Here is a 15546-nt window from a genome sequence, read left to right as displayed (position 1 = left end):
CCTGGACTGTCTGGGACTGTAGGAAGATACCTGGAGTCATCTCTAGTGATGGCCTGAGTGCCCACAGAAAGGGCTCCGAGTGCCACCTCTGTCACCAGTGCCATAGGTTAGCCATCACTGTTCTAGAACTTCCTGTCGGTGAAGCTTCGGATTATCTTTGTTCTTCCCAAATGAACTTGATGAGCCCCTCTAAGAGTAACCTGCTCAGGTAAGAGAATGCTTTCTGCTCTCCTGATCTGCCTTCCATCATTAAATACATGTGTTCCCTTCAATGTAACAAAGATGTTCCCCTCTGTTATTCCTCCTGGAAGTGTATGATATAATTGAAGACCTGGTGTTGCCATTTTGCTGGGGATGTGGTTCGTCTTATACTCCCAGCATGGATTAGGTGGTCACTTTATTCCTGCATTTCCAAGAGTTATAACAGAGGAAAGTCACAGATGTGACCTCTCAGGTGTAACAGCCTCCCCAATACATCACACACATACAACATCCTAAATATTCCCAAAAATTCTCTTCTAACTGCACAAAGACCCTTCACCTTAAAAATGGAACCTGATTCTCTTCCCACTATTTATAGATCCGTGATATTTCTGCTCCTACAACATTTATCCACTGATTTCTGAGAATCACAAAATATTTGCTCACTGATCCCTTCAAATCCTGATAACGAGCTTACAGATCCCAGGTATCTCTGATCCCTGACCATAATCTAATTCCCATTATTTGTTCACTGATCCCTCAAAATCCTGATAATTACTTCACTTATCCCAAATAGTTGTGATGAATAATCCCTGATCCCACATAGTCCCGATAGTTTGCTCATTGATCCCATATAATCCCAAATAAAATATCACTGATTCTTTACCTACTAAGCCTGGATACACCTGATTATTAACTCACTGATCCAGATGCTCCCAATAAATACTCAATTTTCCCAATGTTTTCCAAGTGATTATTTCCTGAATAGTTCCTGGATATTCCCAATACTCGGCTCATTAATCTGATTCCTGAGAATTCGTTCACTAAATCCAGACATTCTTAATGATAATCCTGCAGATCCCAGATCTCCTTGCTTCTCTTTTTATTGATCCCAGATATTCCCACATCTCTCTGCACACAATGGGGCTCATTTACTAAGGGCTCTGCGGCCGCACTTTCGTCGGGTTTCCTGACTTTCTGTTTTGCGTTGAATTCTGCCGGGATTTTGGCGATATCACGTGACAGAAATCGGGGGCGTGGCCGTCGGAAAACCTGACGGATTCGGAAGAAACGCAGAATTTAAAAAACGAATTGTGTCGCAAAATCAATCCCTCACATGCACCAGGAATAGGTTGGTGAACTCCGGCGGACATCAGCGGACCGCGGTGCAGTAACGACACCTGGTGGACACCGGGCGCACGACCTTAGTGAATCACCGGAAGACCCGAATCCTCGTCCGGAGAACGTGCCGCCGGATCGCGACAGGACCGGGTAAATAAATGACCCCCAATAATTTGATGTTCTGAGCATCCCTTTTCCTGATCGTATAACAGGTCCCAGAATTTCCTACATTCCTCATCACCCCATTTACCACAAACTCCATAAGGTCCTAGATATCCTGATCTATGTCAGCCAAAGATCCCAGAATTACTTTTTTCACTGCCGAGACCCCATCGTTCCCTACTTTCCCTTCTAATTCCTTACTAATCTTTTCTATGCCTTACATTCCCCTGATTCACCCTTAGTCTCCACAATTCACCACTTCCCACTATAGTGCACACAGATCCCGGTGGCCTGTTCCCATGGAATTCCCTGATCCTCTCAAATTCCATTAATCTCTGCCTCCTTCCATACACTGCCGCTAGGTATCCTGATAATCCTATTGCTCCGTAAAGGCTCCCAATCCTCCATCTCCCTGCCTTGTACTCTATTTCACACTGATCCCAGAAATCCTGATGCTCTTGCCACAATCACCTGATTTTTCCAGATTCCCGACATTTTCCAGATTCCTGACCTCACAATCTCCAGCGGATATACAAAGCCTAGATTCCAAAATTCCTTTATTCTCTGAGGTCCCTCCTTATCCCGTGCGTGGACCCTACAATTCTAATCTTGTCATCAAATTCCTGCTCGACCCAAACCTTCACATTCCTACATCCATCTCCATATCCTAATATTCAGTCACTGCCAGAAATCCCCTAATTCCCTTACTGTCCTATATCCTTGATATCAGCCCCATAACTCTTACCTTATCCAGACTCTAATAATCCTATTGCTGCCGACCATTTCTCGATTTCCCACATTTATTCTTATCCGCAAATTTCTACAATTCTCAAATCCCCGTGAGATCTTATCTGATAATCCAATCGCTGCCACAATTCTGGATCCTGATGCCGTACACCCCCACAATTCTCAGCTTCCTTCCATCTCCCAGATTCCGGATTATCCCACTGTCCTGAATAATCTAGTATCCTAATAATTCAATCACCTCCACACATCCGAGCATTCCCTGATTTCTCACATTCCTTATCCGTGTGCAGCACGGACCCCATAATTCTCTATTTGAGCCGGATAGTCTTTCTCTCGGATGACCCCCATTCCCCCATTACTGTATGGACCCCGTATTGTGCACTGATCATCCTGTCCCTGCCAGCGATCCCTGGATTCCCTGGATTTGTCCTAGTCCCTGCACACATTCCCCCTTCCTCCAGTGCTCGCTCACATCCTGCTGCTGCTCCTGGATAAGCAGACGCCGCTCCGGGATCAGATGTTGTTGAGGGGGATTGATGCGGCGGCCGTGATGAACGCCTTTCATTCAGACTCTGATGAATCCTTCGAGCCAAGACGGGAGATAAAAAAAAATATCCTGACTTTTCGGCACTCGCCGCTCTCCAGCCATTTCTCTCTGTCACTGCGTCCCTAACCTGCGGCCAATCAGAGCCCAGCGCATACTAATCTCCCCTAAATACCTCCCCGCCATTCAGATTTAAATGCAAGGTTGTGCATTGTTCTCGCTCGCTCCATCCCTGGACTCCAACATGAAACGAGCCGGAGAGGAAGGAGAACAATCCCCCGCATCGGCTTCTCCTCCAGTCTGTGCATTGTAAGGTGGCGCAGTCATTCCTATACAGGCAGATCCAGGCGGGAGACCTCAAGAGGCGTCTGCAGTGTAAGGGCACAGGCGGGGGATTCTCCATCCAGTGACTGGAGGCTGCCGGAGCTGAGGGGGCACCGGACCACCGACCACTGAGGGGGCACCAGACCACCAACCACTGAGGGGGAAACAGACCACCGACCACTGAGGGGGCACCAGACCACTGAGGGGGAACCAAACCACTGAGGGGTCACCAGACCACCGACCACTGAGGGGGAACCAAGCCACTGAGGGTGCACTGGATCACCGACCGCTGAAGGTGCACCGGATGACCGTCTACTGAGGGGAAACCAAACCACTGAGGGGGCACTGGACCACCGACCACTGAGGGGGAACCAAACCACTGAGGGTGCACCAGATCACCGACCACTGAAGGTGCACCGGATCACCGACTACTGAGGGGAAACCAAACCACTGAGGGGGCACTGGTCCACCGACCACTGAGGAGGAACTTAACCACTGAGGGGGCACTGGATCACCTACCACTGAGGGGGCACCAAACCACTGAGGGGGCACTGGACCACCGACCACTGAGGAGGAACTTAACCACTGAGGGGGCACTGGATCACCTACCACTGAGGGGGCACCAAACCACTGAGGTGGCACCGGATCACCGACCACTGAGAGGGAACTGAACCACTGAGGGGGGGCTGAACTACTGAGGGGCACTGGACTACTGAGGGGGCACCTAACTACTGACCACTGAGAGGGAACTGAACCACTGAAGGGACACTGGACCACTGAGTAGGCACTGGACCACTGACCACTGAGGGGGGCACCGGACCACTAACCATCGCTTCCAGTATCTGCACAGCCCCCAGCAGCAGCCACATGACGATGCCCGGCACGTTCTACCTTGCGTCTCACTTTGCACAGGAGAAAATGAAGCAGCCTCCATCCATCAGGTAGGTCGACCCTCCACTACTTTCTTTGAATGCCAATAACAGTGATTTGGGGGGGGGGGGGGGGCGTCAAACGTGAGATTTCCTGCATTTGGTGCAAAGATTCCGTTTTCTGTCATATCCCTGCACCTGAACACCGGATTATTGGTGCTCATCTATGCCCCCTGGCTGTGGGGTGATTGTCAGCTCTTCAGTCAAGACTTATCAATGTCACTGCGTTATGACTACACAGGACTGAATCTGATGTCCCTTTAAGAATTGGAAAGCAGCTTTTATTGCTCTCTGAACCTCCTGGCGCCAGATCTATGGGAGAAGTTGAACTTGACAGCCACATGACTTCTCATATTATCGTGTTACTGCGTTTCTTAGGGTGAAATTGATTTCATTTTGATTTATGTCATTTATTAGAATTTTATTCTGTTTTTATTATTTTATTGATTTTTTTTATTGATTTTATAACTGTTTGTTTTTTTATTTATTATTATATCCATATATTTTAATTATGATTAATATGTGTCTTTTTTTATTTATATCAATTTCTTAATATTTGTATTAATGTATCTATTTATGTGAATTTATTATGATGGATATATATTTATTAATATCAACATAGATTAATGATGCATTTTTATTGAATGACTATAATTGTTATTGTCCTTTAATGTTTTATTATTATTATTATTTTATTATAATTATTTCATTTATATTAGTATTTTATGTATTTATTGTGTGACATGTGATGATGAGGCAGTTCACTCCTTTACATTGGCTTCTATAGGGGCTACACCTATAGTTAGGAGTCCACTGACACTTGGTGGTCTTAAGGGGGAGAATTGTAATTTTTTTCCCCCAAAAAAGTGCAGAATTCCCAGCACCTGTGTAGGAGAAGCCCCCTGCATGAATATGTATGGGGATACCTGCAGTAGTAGTATCTGCCCCCCATAGACCACCCTATCAGTGTTGTCAGATCTGTGGGCTGCACTGCAGGAATGTGGGGTCTGACAACCGGGGTCCTAGACTCTTTCAGCAGGTGACATTTCCCCCTGGAGACCCTATTGATGTACAATGTATAGAGCAATATAAATTCCTTGTGCTGTATTGGGGACCCCCTGCTATCAATATATCGGGGGTTCTGTAATGGGGTGATGTATTGGGTCCCCTCTCTGTGGGTGTAGGAAGGGTCTGCAGACTCATCCACACCTTCTCCAGGTCTCCACGTCCCATCTGCCCCCAGTTATAGAGATAAGGCAGTAATATGGGGGTACGGTGGTCCGCACTTGGGGGACTGCAGCGATGAGATTGCTTCGGGGGTCTCTGCTCTCACGTTATAAAGACATATTACAGGGAGAGCGGACAACATCAGGGAGATAAAGGGATGAGATTGTGAGACTCAAAGGAGACTGATACAGGTGCAAACATCTGCAGATATATAGATAGGAGATAGATAGTACAGTATGTAGTAATCTCCTGAGCTCCCCCTAGTGGTGACTGTATATACAGTATGTAGTAATCTCCTGAGCTCCCCCTAGTGGTGACTGTATATACAGTATGTAGTAATCTCCTGAGCTCCCCCTAGTGGTGGTTGTATATACAGTATGTAGTAATCTCCTGAGCTCCCCCTAGTGGTGACTGTATATACAGTATGTAGTAATCTCCTGAGCTCCCCCTAGTGGTGACTGTATATACAGTATGTAGTAATCTCCTGAGCTCCCCCTAGTGGTGGCTGTATATACAATATATATTAAATTCCTGAGCTCCCCCTAGTGGTGACTGTATATACAGTATGTAGTAATCTCCTGAGCTCCTCCTAGTGGTGGCTGTATATACAGTATGTAGTAATCTCCTGAGCTCCCCCTAGTGGTGGCTGTATATACAGTATGTAGTAATCTCCTGAGCTCCCCCTAGTGGTGGCTGTATATACAGTATGTAGTAATCTCCTGAGCTCCTCCTAGTGGTGGCTGTATATACAGTATGTAGTAATCTCCTGAGCTCCCCCTAGTGGTGGCTGTATGTACAGTATGTAGTAATCTCCTGAGCTCCCCCTAGTGGTGACTGTATATACAGTATGTAGTAATTTCCTGAGCTCCCCCTAGTGGTGGCTGTACATACAGTATGTAGTAATCTCCTGAGCTCCCCCCAGTGGTGGCTGTATATACAATATATATTAAATTCCTGAGCTCCCCCTAGTGGTGGCTGTATATATAGTATGTAGTAATCTCCTGAGTTCCCCCCAGTGGTGGCTGTATATACAGTATGTAGTAATCTCCTGAGCTCCTCCTAGTGGTGGCTGTATATACAGTATGTAGTAATTTCCTGAGCTCCCCCTAGTGGTGGCTGTAAATACAGTATGTAGTAATCTCCTGAGCTCCCCCCAGTGGTGGCTGTATATACAGTATGTAGTAATCTCCTGAGCTCCTCCTAGTGGTGGCTGTATATACAGTATGTAGTAATTTCCTGAGCTCCCCCTAGTGGTGGCTGTGTATATACAGTATGTAGTAATCTCCTGAGCTCCCCCTAGTGGTGGCTGTATGTAAAGTATGTAGTAATCTCCTGAGCTCCTCCTAGTGGTGGCTGTATGTACAGTATGTAGTAATCTCCTGAGCTCCTCCTAGTGGTGGCTGTATATACAATATATATTAAATTCCTGAGCTCCCCCTAGTGGTGGCTGTATATATAGTATGTAGTAATCTCCTGAGTTCCCCCCAGTGGTGGCTGTATATACAGTATGTAGTAATCTCCTGAGCTCCTCCTAGTGGCGGCTGTATATACAGTATGTAGTAATCTCCTGAGCTCCCCTTAGTGGTGGCTGTATATACAGTATGTAGTAATCTCCTGAACTCCTCCAAGTGGTGGCTGTATATACAGTATGTAGTAATCTCCTGAGCTTCTCCTAGTGGTGGCTCTATATCCAGTGTGTAGTAATCTCCTTAGCTCCCCCTAGTGGTTGCTGTATATACAGTATGTAGTAATCTCCTGAGCTCCCCCTAGTGGTGGCTGTATATACAGCATGTAGTAATCTCCTGAGCTCCTCCTAGTGGTGGCCGTATATACAGCATGTAGTAATCTCCTGAGCTCCTCCTAGTGGTGGCTCTATATCCAGTATGTAGTAATCTCCTGAGCTCCTCCTAGTGGTGGCTGTATATACAGTATGTAGTAATCTCCTGAGCTCCCTCTAGTGGTGGCTGTATATACAGTATGTAGTAATCTCCTGAGCTTCTCCTAGTGGTGGCTGTATATACAGTATGTAGTAATCTCCTGAGCTTCTCCTAGTGGGTGGCTGTATATACAGTATGTAGTAATCTCCTGAGCTCCCTCTAGTGGTGGCTGTATATACAGTATGTAGTAATCTCCTGAGCTCCTCCTAGTGGAGGCTGTATATACAGTATGTAGTAATCTCCTGAGCTCCCCCTAGTGGTGGATGTATATACAGTATGTAGTAATCTCCTGAGCTCCTCCTAGTGGTGGCTGTATATACAGTTTGAAGTAATCACCTGAGCTCCTGGTGGTGGCTGTACATATACTGTATGTCGGAATCTTTACCGCTCCCTAGTGCAATGAATGAGTCTCATTAGTGAGGCAAACTGAAATTATCGGCCACGCCCCCGATTTCCGTTGCGTGCATGCCGGCGCCGATGCGCCACAATCCGATCGCGTGCCAATACAGGGAAAATCGGCGCAAATTGGGAATATTTGGGTAACACATCGGGAAAACGCGAATCGGGCCCTTAGTAAATGACCCCCAGTATGTAGTAATCTCCTGAGCTCCTCCTAGTGGTGGCTGTATATACAGTATGTAGTAATCTGCTGAGCCCCTCCTAGTGGTGGTTGTATATACAGTAGTAGTAATCTCCTGAACTCCTTCTAGTGGCAGTGTATATACAGTACATGGTAATCTCCTGAGCTCCTCCTAGTGGTGGCTGTATATACAGTATATAGTAATCTCCTGAGCACCCACTAGTGATGGCTGTATATACAGTATGTAGTAATCTACTGAGCTCCTCCTAGTGGTGGCTGTATATACAGTATGTAGTAATCTCCTGAGCTCCTCCAAGTGGTGGCTGTATATACAGTATGTAGTAATCTCCTGAGCTCCTCCTAGTGGTGGCTCTATATACAGTATGTAGTAATCTCCTGAGCTCCTTGTAGTGCTGTCTGTATATACAGTATGTTGTAATCTCCTGAGCTCCCCCTAGTGGTGGCTGTATATACAGTATGTAGTAACCTCCTGAGCTCCTCCTAGTGGTGGTGTATACACAGTATGTAGTAATCTCCTGAGCTCCTCCTAGTGGTGGCTGTATATACATTATGTAGTAATCTCCTGAGCCCCCCTAGTGGTGGCTGTCTATACAGTATGTAGTAACCTCCTGAGCTCCTCCTAGTGGTGGCTGTGTATACAGTATGTAGTAATCTCCTGAGCTCCCCCTAGTGGTGGCTGTTTATACAGTATGTAGTAATCTCCTGAGCTCCCCTTAGTGGTGGCTGTATATACAGTATGTAGTAATCTCCTGAGCTCCCCCTAGTGGTGGCTGTTTATACACTGTACTGTATATTGTGTATACAGTAATATCTTGTGTGAATCTCTCTAATCTGTTACAATGACCGCCCCATGTTCGTGGTCCGGGATTCTTCTCCATTATTCCATTATGTCATTGATCATGGCTCTGCACATTGTGGGCGGCCATCAGACACATGGAGGATCCCGCACATCGATTCTCCAGCCAGTAATCAATACTCACAAGTGCTCAGATTGTGGACGATACAAGAGGATTATGTATATCCTAATATCAGATGGATCTGCGCTGGGAGCTGCTATTCTGGAAGCAGGAATCAGGGGGGCTGATTGTTGGGTCCCTGCACCAATCGGAAAGCATTTAAAATAATTAAAATTTAATAAAATTTAATAAAATTTCGTGTCGTAAGATCTCTGCTTGCTGCCAATGAATGATGTCATACTCGTATACATTCAGACTTTTACACAGACAACGTTTGTTACAATGTATCAGTGAAGATTGTAGTCACCATAAAAGTAGGATGTTATCTCAGACACCAATGGCTAATGTGATACATTGTAACAAACCCTGTGCTGCGTGCAATTAGGTCTATAACAGCTTTTATCTCAAACCAAGAGTGTGCCTATTTACTGACAGTAAGGAGATATACATTGTATCAAGTGATCAAATCAGGCAGGCTACAACTTTATTCAGGTGTCTTAAAGGACAACATTCTCTTCTGGAGCTGTGTCCTCACACTGCTGTGCTCTTAGCTCCTTGCATTGGTCTGTGCCACAGCCCATCCCCTTATGTTTTGGTTGGATGTTACAGAAGGCGTTCAGAGGGGAGAGAGGTAGAGAAGTTCAATACACAGAATTAAGAGCACTGCAGTGTGAGGACAGTCCCAGAATGCAATTATTTTGCTGCCACTATGAACATTCACAACGCTGTGATAACACATCTCTCCAGCTGCAGCACAGGAGGCTGAGGGCTAAGAGCACAGCAGTGTGAGGGAATGAATTAGTGGAATATAAATCCATATTTCACAGTCCTGCTGCTACTTACAACATCCACAGTGGTATTATTACACAGACCTGCAGAGACCATACCTAACAGTGGCCGTAGAGAGCACAGCAGTGTGAGGACATGTCCCCCAGTGCTCTTGGAGAAGCTACAATGCAGGAACATAAATCCATAGTTCACAGTCCTGCTACTACTAACAACATACACAAAGGTCTGATTATACAGCTCTACAGGGACAATACCTTACAGTGGCCGCAGAGAGCACAGAGAACAGCAGTGTGAGGACATGCCCACAGTGCTCTTGGAGAAGCTACAATCCAGGAACATAAATCCATAGTTCAGAGTCCTGCTGCTACTAACAACACACACATTGGGGGTCATTTACTAAGGGCCCGATTCGCGTTTCCCCGACGTGTTACCCGAATATTTCCGATTTGCGCCAATTTCCCCTCAATTTCCCGGGGATTTTGGAGCACGCGATCAGATTGTGGCGCATCGGCGCTGGCATGCACGCGACGGAAATCGGTGAGCGTGGCCGAACGAAAACCCGACGTATTCGGAAAAACAGCCTCATTTAAAAATGGAAAATGTGTCGCGGAGCTTGCACTTACCTTCACTCAGCCCGAGCCGGTGAACTCCAGCGCGTTCCAATGCTTTTCAGCGCAGCAGCGCCACCTGGTGGACGGCGGAGGAACTACCTTAATAAATCCCGTCCGGACCCGAATCCAGCGCAGAGAACGCGCCGCTGGATCGCGAATGGACCGGGTAAGTAAATCTGCCCCATAGGGTGTATTACACAGATCTCCAGGGACCTGGCTGCAGTCTGTCTGGTCACTGTTGCTGACAGGTTCCCTTTAGACAACATAGAGCCTCCTTTTCTCAGACTCCGGTATCTGTGTCATCTATATTGCTCTGGGGGGGATTTAGTCATCTGCGAGGGGGCGCTCACCCCCCCCCCCCCCAAGGATCCGTGTCCGCAGCCCCCAGCTCCTCACTATGGTTAATATTTAACGTCCCTGTAGATCTAATACTCGGTGCCAGGAAAGCCGTGAGCTTATGGCTGTGTATTTCCCCTGGCACATGGCCGGTCCGCTGCCACCTGTCACCAGCTGCTGCCCACAGACGCTGCACCCGCGCCCGGACTCACAGCCAAACGGCCACTTAAAGGGGCAGGCAGGTCTAAAAGAAATATCAAAAACTTCAACAACTGAAAATAAAGATATCTAGACGCTCACTTAAAGGGGCGGACAGGTCTAAGCGCAGTAACTATATGACGCTGTTGACCTTGTGAATTTTTTTTTTAACTCTTTCTGGGAGGTAAAAGACGATTCAAAAATTGACACATTTACACATGAAACTTTTGTGCAGCTGAAATAGTTAATTCTCTCCGCTGATACAATTACATTTCTATAAATGTTTATCAATTTTTACTACGTTTGCAGAACAAAAAAAAACTTTGTTATAAGTAAATACATAACTATCTTTTACTTATTACATTTTTTACTATACTGTCAATGATATTATTAAAAAAAAAAGCAATAATAATATTTAAAAAAAATTGTCATGCTTTTTATACTTTTTAAACAAAAACAAAGAAATCTGGCAGTATTTTTATAGGTTATGGGATGACAATGATGAGGGTTGTGTACAGTTATGTCATTACACACAGTGATACCTATTATGGTTTCCTATTAGTTTTTCTTTCATATATACACTCACCGGCCCCTTTATTAGGTACACCTGTCCAACTGCTGGTTAACACTTAATTTCTAATCAGCCAATCACATGGCGGCAACTCAGTGCATTTAGGCATGTAGACATGGTCAAGACAATCTCCTGCAGTTCTCCCGAGCATCAGTATGGGGAAGAAAGGTGATTTGTGGCCTCTGAACGTGGCATGGTTGTTGGTGCCAGAAGGGCTGGTCTGAGTACTTCAGAAACTGCTGATCTACTGGGATTTTCACGCACAACCATCTCTAGGGTTTACAGAGAATGGTCCGAAAAAGAAAAACCATCCAGTGAGCGGCAGTTCTGTGGGCGGAAATGCCTTGTTGATGCCAGAGGTCAGAGGAGAATGGGCAGACTGGTTCGAGCTGATAGAAAGGCAACAGTGACTCAAATCGCCACCCGTTACAACCAAGGTAGGCAGAAGAGCTTCTCTGAACGCACAGTACGTCCAACTTTGAGGCAGATGGGCTACAGCAGCAGAAGACCACACCGGGTGCCACTCCTTTCAGCTAAGAACAGGAAACTGAGGCTACAATTTGCACAAGCTCATCGAAATTGGACAGTAGAAGATTGGAAAAACGTTGCCTGGTCTGATGAGTCTCGATTTCTGCTGCGACATTCGGATGGTAGGGTCAGAATTTGGCGTCAACAACATGAAAGCACGGATCCATCCTGCCTTGTATCAGCGGGTCAGGCTGGTGGTGGTGGTGTCATGGATCCATCCTGCCTTGTATCAGCGGGTCAGGCTGGTGGTGGTGGTGTCATGGATCCATCCTGCCTTGTATCAGCGGCTCAGGCTGGTGGTGGTGTCATGGATCCATCCTGCCTTGTATCAGCGGCTCAGGCTGGTGGTGGGGGTGTCATGGATCCATCCTGCCTTGTATCAGCGGCTCAGGCTGGTGGTGGTGGTGTCATGGATCCATCCTGCCTTGTATCAGCGGCTCAGGCTGGTGGTGGTGGTGTCATGGATCCATCCTGCCTTGTATCAGCGGGTCAGGCTGGTGGTGGTGGTGTCATGGATCCATCCTGCCTTGTATCAGCGGGTCAGGCTGGTGGTGGTGGTGTCATGGATCCATCCTGCCTTGTATCAGCGGGTCAGGCTGGTGGTGGTGGTGTCATGGATCCATCCTGCCTTGTATCAGCGGGTCAGGCTGGTGGTGGTGGTGTCATGGATCCATCCTGCCTTGTATCAGCGGCTCAGGCTGGTGGTGCTGGTGTCATGGATCCATCCTACCTTGTATCAGCGGGTCAGGCTGGTGGTGGTGGTGTCATGGATCCATCCTGCCTTGTATCAGCGGCTCAGGCTGGTGGTGGTGGTGTCATGGATCCATCCTGCCTTGTATCAGCGGCTCAGGCTGGTGGTGGTGGTGTCATGGATCCATCCTGCCTTGTATCAGCGGCTCAGGCTGGTGGTGGTGGTGTCATGGATCCATCCTGCCTTGTATCAGCGGCTCAGGCTGGTGGTGGTGGTGTCATGGATCCATCCTGCCTTGTATCAGCGGGTCAGGCTGGTGGTGGTGGTGTCATGGATCCATCCTGCCTTGTATCAGCGGCTCAGGCTGGTGGTGGTGGTGTCATGGATCCATCCTGCCTTGTATCAGCGGGTCAGGCTGGTGGTGCTGGTGTCATGGATCCATCCTGCCTTGTATCAGCGGGTCAGGCTGGTGGTGGTGGTGTCATGGATCCATCCTGCCTTGTATCAGCGGCTCAGGCTGGTGGTGGTGTCATGGATCCATCCTGCCTTGTATCAGCGGCTCAGGCTGGTGGTGGTGGTGTCATGGATCCATCCTGCCTTGTATCAGCGGCTCAGGCTGGTGGTGGTGGTGTCATGGATCCATCCTGCCTTGTATCAGCGGGTCAGGCTGGTGGTGGTGGTGTCATGGATCCATCCTGCCTTGTATCAGCGGGTCAGGCTGGTGGTGGTGGTGTCATGGATCCATCCTGCCTTGTATCAGCGGGTCAGGCTGGTGGTGGTGGTGTCATGGATCCATCCTGCCTTGTACCAGCGGGTCAGGCTGGTGGTGGTGGTGTCATGGATCCATCCTGCCTTGTACCAGCGGGTCAGGCTGGTGGTGGTGGTGTCATGGTGTGGGGAATATTTTCTTGGCACTCTTTGGGCCCCTTGGTACAACGCCACAGCCTACCTGAGTATTGTTGCTGCCCATGTCCATCCCTTTATGAGCACAATGTACCCTGTAACATCTGATGACTACTTTCAGCAGGATAATACGCCATGTCATAAAGCTGGAAGCATCTCAGACTGGTTTCTTGAACATGACAATGAGGTCACTGGACACAAATGGCCTCCACAGTCACCAGATCTCAATCCAATAGAGCATCTTTGGGATGTGGTGGAACGGGAGATTCGCATCATGGATGTGCAGCCGACAAATCTGCGGCAACTGTGTGATGCCATCATGTCACTATGGAGCAAAATCTCTGAGGAGCTTCCGGCACCTTGTTGTATCTATGCCACGAAGAATTGAGGCAGTTCTGAAGGCAAAAGGGGGTCCAACCCGTTACTAGCATGGTGGACCTAATAAAGTGGCCGGTGAGTGTATATGTACCGTATATTATATTTAAAGACTTTTGAGTGGGAGGTGAGAAATTTAAATCAAAGTTTCTCATGCAGCATACACAAATCGGCTTATTCCCTCCATAACCCCTAAGATGTCGTGGTCCCTATGAACCACGGCATCTAAGGGGTTCTATATCCAAGATTAGAGTTTGTCTCACAGTCTGCCCCATCAGATGCTGCTCTGTGGTCCCAACTCTCTACAAGGTCCTCCCGATTTGTCGCGTGAAAGCCGGCGCGATTGCGCCAAAATCCATTCTCGTGCGCCAGAATCCCGGCAGAATTCAGCGCAAAACGGAAACATTCGGGAAACCCGACGGAAATGCCGCTGCGGAGCCTTTAGTAAATGAGCCCCAATGTGCAGAATTGTCTCCCCTCCTAAGGTGTCCCCGCTCCTCGTACACGGATATTATCACATGTTCCCCGCTAATTTGTAAGAGCGGAGTGAAAATCGATGGGAAGCGGAGTCGATGCTGGAGATAGCGGCGGGGGGTCTGTATGTGCCGGAGACCACCGCGTCTCTAGATGAAATCCTCGGCTCGCGGCGGGCGCCAGATTGCAGGTTCGCAGGTGACAATTACCGGGGAATAGAGTCGGCGGATGGGCAGCTGCGAGCAGACGGAGAATCTCCAATCATTCCCTTATCGCCGACTGCGAGGAATTTTACTGGGTCATAAAGAGAAATAAATCTCAAAATCGGAAATCAAAAAGGCGAACGTGATCCGATAAATTTAGTGCCACTTACCTGGTGCTGCCTGATACTTCTCCTCTGCGTGGTGCAAATATATATAAACACTTTCATTTTATAAAGATTCTGCATTGTCATTTATATCCTCCACACAGCAGAGGGTTTGCTACTATGTGTCTGTGACTTTACATTATCAGTTAGAGAAATAAACCTAAAAGGAGAGACATTGCTAGAAAGTCCTCGGCTATATGAGAAGCATCATCCTGATTGATTGTTAAAATGTAGCAGTGCAGTCATCGTTATGAGTGTCCACAGCAGGAGGTTTGTTACATTGTATCTGTATGGGAAATCAGGCCAGGCGGCAGAGGGTCTCATCCAGTTATATCAGACGGAGGAGGAGGGTCTCATCCAATTATATCAGACGGCAGAGGAGGGTATCATCCAGTTATATCAGATGGCAGAGGAGGATCTCATCCAGTTATATCAGACGGCAGAGGAGGATCTCATCCAGTTATATCAGATGGCAGAGGAGGAGGGTATCATCCAGTTATATCAGACGGCAGAGGAGGGTATCATCCAGTTATATCAGACGGCAGAGGAGGATCTCATCCAGTTATATCAGACGGCAGAGGAGGATCTCATCCAGTTATATCAGACAGCAGAGGAGGATCTCATCCAGTTATATCAGACAGCAGAGGAGGATCTCATCCAGTTATATCAGACGGCAGAGGAGGATCTCATCCAGTTATATCAGACGGCAGAGGAGGAGGATCTCATCCAGGTTTATCAGACGGCAGATGAGGATCTCATCCAGTTATATCAGACGGCAGAGGAGGGTATCATCCATTTATGTCAGACGGCAGAGGAGGGTCTCATCCAGTTATATCAGACGGCAGAGGAGGGTCTCATCCAGTTATATCAGACGGCAGAGGAGGAGGATCTCATCTCATCCACTTACCTGGTGCTGCCTGATACTTCTCCTCTGCGTGGTGCAAATATATATA

General features: G+C 47.5%; 1 protein-coding gene across 1 annotated transcript in view; it reads left to right on the top strand.

Moving 5' to 3' along the window:
* The first annotated feature begins 2555 nt into the window (after positions 1–2555).
* The window catches only part of LOC140119661 (galactosylgalactosylxylosylprotein 3-beta-glucuronosyltransferase 1-like), a 126231-nt gene continuing 113240 nt past the window's right edge, over positions 2556–15546 (top strand). The window contains exon 1 of the mRNA XM_072138911.1: positions 2556–4041. The gene's annotated coding sequence lies outside the window, so the exon portion shown is untranslated. The remainder of the gene's footprint in view (positions 4042–15546) is intronic.

The sequence above is a fragment of the Engystomops pustulosus genome, chromosome 2 (assembly GCF_040894005.1).
Source record: "Engystomops pustulosus chromosome 2, aEngPut4.maternal, whole genome shotgun sequence".
Lineage (NCBI taxonomy): Eukaryota > Metazoa > Chordata > Amphibia > Anura > Leptodactylidae > Engystomops > Engystomops pustulosus.
This window is presented reverse-complemented; position numbering and strand designations above follow the sequence as displayed.